The following is a 6,626-nucleotide window of genomic DNA, read 5'->3' on the forward strand; positions in this document are numbered from 1 at the left end:
CTCCTCACAGAAAACGTGATAGAGATTGTTTAGAACTGTAATATCCTATGATCTGTCCCTAGCTTCTCACACATTCACAAAGTGCATCAATGCGGCACTAGCCCCTCTGAAACTGAACAGGGTGTGCATTTTGAACTACCTCGACGATTGGCTATTACTGGCCCAATCAGAGGCTCTGTTATGCCAGCACAGGGACTTATTGCTCCAATATCTGAACAGCCTGCACCTCAATGTCAACTGGGCGAAGAGCATGTTCTCCCCCAGCCATCAAATCTCCTTTTTGGGAGTCCGTCTCCCATCTCACGAGCTAGCGCTTTCAGGCCATTCTCCAGTGTCTGTCTCAGTTCAAGCTGGGGAGAACACTTCCACTGAAGCTGTTTCAAAAAGCACTGGGGCTTATAGTGGTGGCATCAGGTTGGGGTGCATTGTGCAACGGACGCCCGGCCTTCTGTACCTGGACAGGTGCGAGGAGGGCGTTGCACATCAACCGCCTGGAGCTGTCGGCTGTTTTCCTGGCCTTGAATGCTTTTCAGTCCGTAATAGCGAATTATCATGTTCTGATTTGCTCATTGTGGCATACATAAACCGCCAAGGCGGAATTTGTTCCCTGCCACTGATGAGACTGACATGTTGCCGGTCATCTCCTCTCCCTGCGGACAACATATGTCCCAGGCCGTCTGAATTACGGCACTGACCTGTTGTCACACCAAGGAGCAATGCCCAGCAAATGGATATGTCATCCTCAGACTGTCCTGAGGATTTGACTGGTACTCCAAGTCCCATGCTCCGCAAGGAGTGGATGCAATGGCCCACGAATGGCCTGCAAAAAGCAAATACGCGTTTCCCCTGGTGTGCCTCCTTCACTCTGTCATATACAGAGTCTGAGAGGACAAGGAAACAATTCTATTGGTTGAGCCGAAGTGGCCCAATCAGTCCTGGTTTCCAGAAATGATAGAGATTCTGGACGGCTCTCCATGGGAAATACCGCTGAGGAGGGATCTCCTCTTTCAAGTGCAGAGCACAATCTGGCATCCCCGGCCCAACTGTGGAACCTGCATGTGTGGCCCCTGGACAGAGCATGCTAAACTTCCCAGAACTGACCCAGTCAGTGAACACCATTTTACAGGCTAGAGCACCATCTACAAGACAGCTTTATGCACTGAAATGGAACGTGTTCACTAATTGGTGCTTTTCACACGGCAAAGACCCAGTGAACTGCCCCATACCTGAAATTCTTACATTTCTTCAAGAGCTATTGGACAAAGGGCTCACTCCGTCAATGCTCAAAGTTTATGTAGTGACTATCTCTGCGTATCACGCACCTGAAGCTGGCACCTCTATAGGTAAACATGATTTGATCATAAAGTTCCTTAGGGGTGTGAGGCTGCTAAATCCCCCTCGCCCAGCTACAGTCCCGCCAGTTCAGACTGTCTGACCAGCTTTTTATGTGCTATGGAGGACGCACAAAAGGAATGTCCATCTCCAAGCAAAGACTTTCTCTCTGGATCGTTGATGCGATCACCCTGGCTTACGAGTCGCAGAGTGCGAATTGTCCAGTTGGTGTTAAAGCACACTCAACTAGAGGGATGGCCTCTTCATGGGCATGGACGAACGGTTTGTCCTTACAAGACATATGTTTTGCAGTAGGCTGGTCTACAGACTCAGTAAGGTATCAATACTTCAAAACTACAACTGAAAATAAAGTCTTTTATAATGATACTAATGGGCAACTGTGATGAGCCACAGGTGGTGGCAATAAGCCAGGGATGGAGAACGTTGATTGGCTGATTGTGAGGCTGGTGTCACACCTGCTGCTAGTTAATTCATCATGACCCTTATATAATTCATAGACAGTTATTAATGAAATGGGGTCGCTGAGTTGCCTGACAGTCTCGGTGGGGGATCCTTGGATCGAAAAAGTTTGACAACCCGTGTGCTAAAGTTATACTACTTAATGCTGAGGGGTCAGTCTTTAAGATGAAGCTGGCGGCGTAAAGCCAGCACTGTTCAAGGCAAGAACTTTGGAGATTTGTTGATTCTTGTTTTTCTGTGTCTAGCACTTCTGGAAACCTCAGAACTTTCCACAGAATACTGGCCTGTTTCCATCCTGCCACGCTTTTGTTTTTTCTTTGAAAACTATGTCTGAAACCTTAAATCCCTGAAATTAACAAGCTCTGACCTAGATTCCAATGCTGAGATCCTTTCAGTCTCACTTTCTCTCTCTCTCCCTCCCCCCATGTTGGATGTACTGTTGAAGATTTCTGGATTCAGTATTCTGAAGTAGTTAAAGGTTGGGTAAATCATTTTAATCCAATACACTTTTTGTAAAATTCTGTGAATATCTCTTCACGGTCCACTAGCTGTCCGTTCTGTGTGTGCGCTGAAAAAACATTGGTGTTTGTACACAGCCCTGGCTGTGTAAATGAGAAAATAAACAGTGGATCGGACCGATCCACACAACACTTGCATGTGCATGAATTTGGGAGGCGGAGCCTCTGAAGGAGCACTGAAGGGAGGGGTGTGTTTATTTGGCTGTTGAGTTCAAATATCAACAGTCTTTCTCAGGAATCACTTACTCCACCTTTAAGAATTAACATTATATTCCTCCTTGAGCATTTTGCTGCTTCAGTACGAGAGGGGACGTTTTAATTTTGGCCAAAATACAGGACGTTCGAGAAGGATATAGCTGCATGCTGAGCTCCAAGAAGAGCTCTAAACCACCAGCACAGATATACAGAGCCCCAACCTAACTATCCCTAATCCTTATCGTGTGTGTGAAAGTGTCGCCCCCAGTTGGAGTTGGCCCAACCCCATTCTGGAGTAACCCCGCCCCCTTGTGGAGTTACTCCACCTTCATTTGAAGTTTCCACCCCGTTTTAGATCTCCGGGCTGCAGCTATACCTACTTGGGACATTCTGCTATTACAGGACAGTTAGCAACCCTATTGATAAGCCTACTATGCTAACATTCCATCATGCATTCCCTACACTTCAATTACCCTACAATGCTAACATATTTAGTGCAAGTGCTTTATAATATTATATTCAAACATTGAATTTAGTGCTATATGGTATAGATATGCCAATACTGTATTTAATGTATCTTTATTTATTGCCGATAAAAGCGCACACCTGTGAGGCATCATGTTCTATACTTGCCATAATAATTATTGTTATTAATAATCAGTTTAATTAATTATTTTGACTTTTTTACATTATGACTTTTATCATATCCCTGCTGGAAAAAAAAGAAAACATCACATAAATTCTAGTGATTTTAAAGGGATAGTTCACTCAAAAATGAAAATTCTCTCATCATTTACTCACCCTCATGCCATCCCAGATGTGTATGACTTTCTTTCTTCAGCAGAACACAAATGAAGATTTTTAGAAGAATATTTCAGCTCTTTAGGTCCACACAATGCAAGTGAATGGTGACCAGAACTTTGAAGCTCCATAAAGCACATAAAAGCAGCATAAAAGGAATCCATACGACTCCAGTGGTTTAATCCATGTCTTCTGGAGAAATATGATCACTTTTGGTGTGAAAATGATCAATATTTAAGTACTTTTTAACTATAAAGTATCGCTTCCGGTCAGCAGTGGTATGCGCATGTTGCATCATGTTGGCATGTAAGACACGTGAGAACTGGCAAACTTGCGACACACCAGGAAGAGCAGCGCTATATACAACTGAGTAGGAAGAATGCTGTACAGAAGATTCATTGGTTTTGGTTTAGATCTGTATTTGTGTCTGTTTGTTTACTCACAATGGTTCATTTGTGTGCCTATCCTGGATGTCTCAACCAAGATGCGAATACGTCACACGCTCTCCTGAATGCGTATACGGCTGGTGACTGGAAGCGATTGGTTTATAGTTAAAAGGTACTTAAATATTTATCTTTTTCGCACCAAATGAGATCGTGTCGCTTTAGAAGACATTAATTTAACCGCTGGAGTCGTATGGATGACGTTTATGCTGACTGTCTGTGATTATTGGAGCTTCAAAAGAGAAATCACCATTCACTTGCATTTTAAGGAACTATTGAGCTAAGATATTTTTCTATTTTTCTTCAAATGTGTTCTGGTGAAGAAAGAAAGTCATACAGACCTAGGATATCATGAGGGTGAGTAAATAATGAGAGAATTTTAATTTTGGGGTGAAATATCCCTTTAATATACAGCCACTAAATGTTGTTACTCAAAGAAAAACTGACAAAGCAACACTGGCACAATGGCTTGAGTTTGTGGTGGGACTATCTGTTTGGTTTACCATGGAAGATGGAGGGAGTGCTTGCAATTCTGTTTGGTGACGCTTGTGGCGTAGGAATTGCACACTTCAGCCTTAAACCTCGCCATATGAATGTTTTGTTATGATAGTGTGCTGAATTATCAGTGTCTCTTTGGAAAGAACAGTTTAAAAGAAGAAAGGTCAAGTTTGAAAATCTGTTCGCAACATGTAAGGTCTCATCTGCTGTCTGACCTGCAGGGAGTGTTTACCGGGCAGCTGAATGTTGGGAGAGTTTTTAACAAGAGAGCATAAGCAATAAAGTTTGTGGCCATTACAGTTATGGTCTGTTTCCTTGCATTCAATATAACAACCAGACAGTGAAGAGTAACTAGGAGAGAAAGAATTTTTATGATACTTGATCTGGACTGAATTGTGTGACCACACAAAACTCGAAAGAATCCTTGAGTGTGCATGGTATTTGCACAAATGTTTTTATTTTTGGTTGAACTATTCCTTAAAGATACAGCAGACTGCAGGTTTTATTTGTCGTATCTGATGATAAATCTTTTTAATGGGGTGTTTATATTGTAAATTCATCTTTACTGTAGATAGTCACATAGCTCATGCATGGATATGATATGCAGGACAAATCCAGCTGCGTTTTTCATTCCAGTTCGTTGGGCAGGTGCTGAAAGAAAAATATGTCTAGACTAGACGGAGGATGTTATAGGGATAGTTCACCCAAAAATGTAAATTCTGTCATCATTACTTACCATCATGTCGTTGCTCTCATGGAACACAAAAGGAGTTTTTTTAACATTCTGGTTGCTCTATTAAGGAATATTCCAGGTTCAATTAAGTTAAGCTTAAATGACAGCAATTGTGGCATAATGTTGATTACCACAAAAATGTATTTAGACTTGTCCCTCCTTTTCTTTAAAAGGTTACAGTGAGGCACTTACAATGGAAATGAATGGGGCCAATTTTTGGAGGGTTTAAAGGAAGAAATGTGAAGCTTATAATTTTATAAAAGCACTTAGATTCAATCTTCTGTTAAAACTCATGTATTATTTGAGCTGTAAATTTGTTTAAATGGTCATTTTAGGGTTTTAGGGTTTGTTAACATCACATCGTCATGGCAACGAAGTTGTAAAATTGGCTATAACTTTACACGGAAAAGGTTAGTAAGTGATTTTATCACACTAAAATCATGTTAACACACATATTGTTTATGATTTGTCACTATGCTTTTGAAACAGTGAGAATTTAAGCGCTCAAAAAATGTCCCCCCATTCACTTCCATGGTACACTATATTGCCAAAAGTATTCGCTCATCTGCCTTTAGACGCATATGAACTTAAGTGACATCCCATTCTTAATCCATAGGGTTTAATATGACGTCGGCCCACCCTTTGCAGCTATAACAGCTTCAACTCTTCTGGGAAGGCTTTCCACAAAGTTTAGGAGTGTGTTTATGGGAATTTCTGACCATTCTTCCAGAAGCGCATTTGTGAGGTCAGACACTGATGTTGGACGAGAAGGCCTGGCTCGCAGTCTTCGCTCTAATTCATCCCAAAGGTGCTCTATCGGGTTGAGGTCAGGACTCTGTGCAGGCCAGTCAAGTTCTTCCACACCAAACTCGCTCATCCATGTCTTTATGGACCTTGCTTTGTGCACTGGTGCGCAGTCATGTTGGAACAGGAAGGGGCCATCCCCAAACTGTTCCCACAAAGTTGGGAGCATGGAATTGTCCAAAATCTCTTGGTATGCTGAAGCATTCAGAGTTCCTTTCACTGGAACTAAGGGACCAAGCCCAGCTCCTGAAAAACAACCCCACACCATAATCCCCCCTCCACCAAACTTCACAGTTGGCACAATGCAGTCAGACAAGTACCATTCTCCTGGCAACCACCAAACCTAGACTCGTCCATCAGATTGCCAGATGGAGAAGCGTGATTTGTCACTCCAGAGAACGCGTCTCCACTGCTCTAGAGTCCAGTGGCGGCGTGCTTTACACCACTGCATCCGACGCTTTGCATTGCACTTGGTGATGTATGACTTGGATGCAGCTGCTCGGCCATGGAAACCCATTCCATGAAGCTCTCTATGCACTGTTCTTGAGCTAATCTGAAGGCCACATGAACTTTGGAGGTCTGTAGCGATTGACTCTGCAGAAAGTTGGCGACCTCTGCGCACTATGCGCCTCAGCATCCGCTGACCCCGTTCTGTCATTTTACGTGGCCTACCACTTCGTGGCTGAGTTGCTGTCATTCCCAATCACTTCCACTTTGTTATAATACCACTGACAGTTGACTGTGGAATATTTAGTAGCGAGGAAATTTCACGACTGGATTTGTTGCACAGGTGGCATCCTATCACAGTACCACGCTGGAATT

The sequence above is a fragment of the Myxocyprinus asiaticus genome, chromosome 28 (assembly GCF_019703515.2).
Source record: "Myxocyprinus asiaticus isolate MX2 ecotype Aquarium Trade chromosome 28, UBuf_Myxa_2, whole genome shotgun sequence".
Lineage (NCBI taxonomy): Eukaryota > Metazoa > Chordata > Actinopteri > Cypriniformes > Catostomidae > Myxocyprinus > Myxocyprinus asiaticus.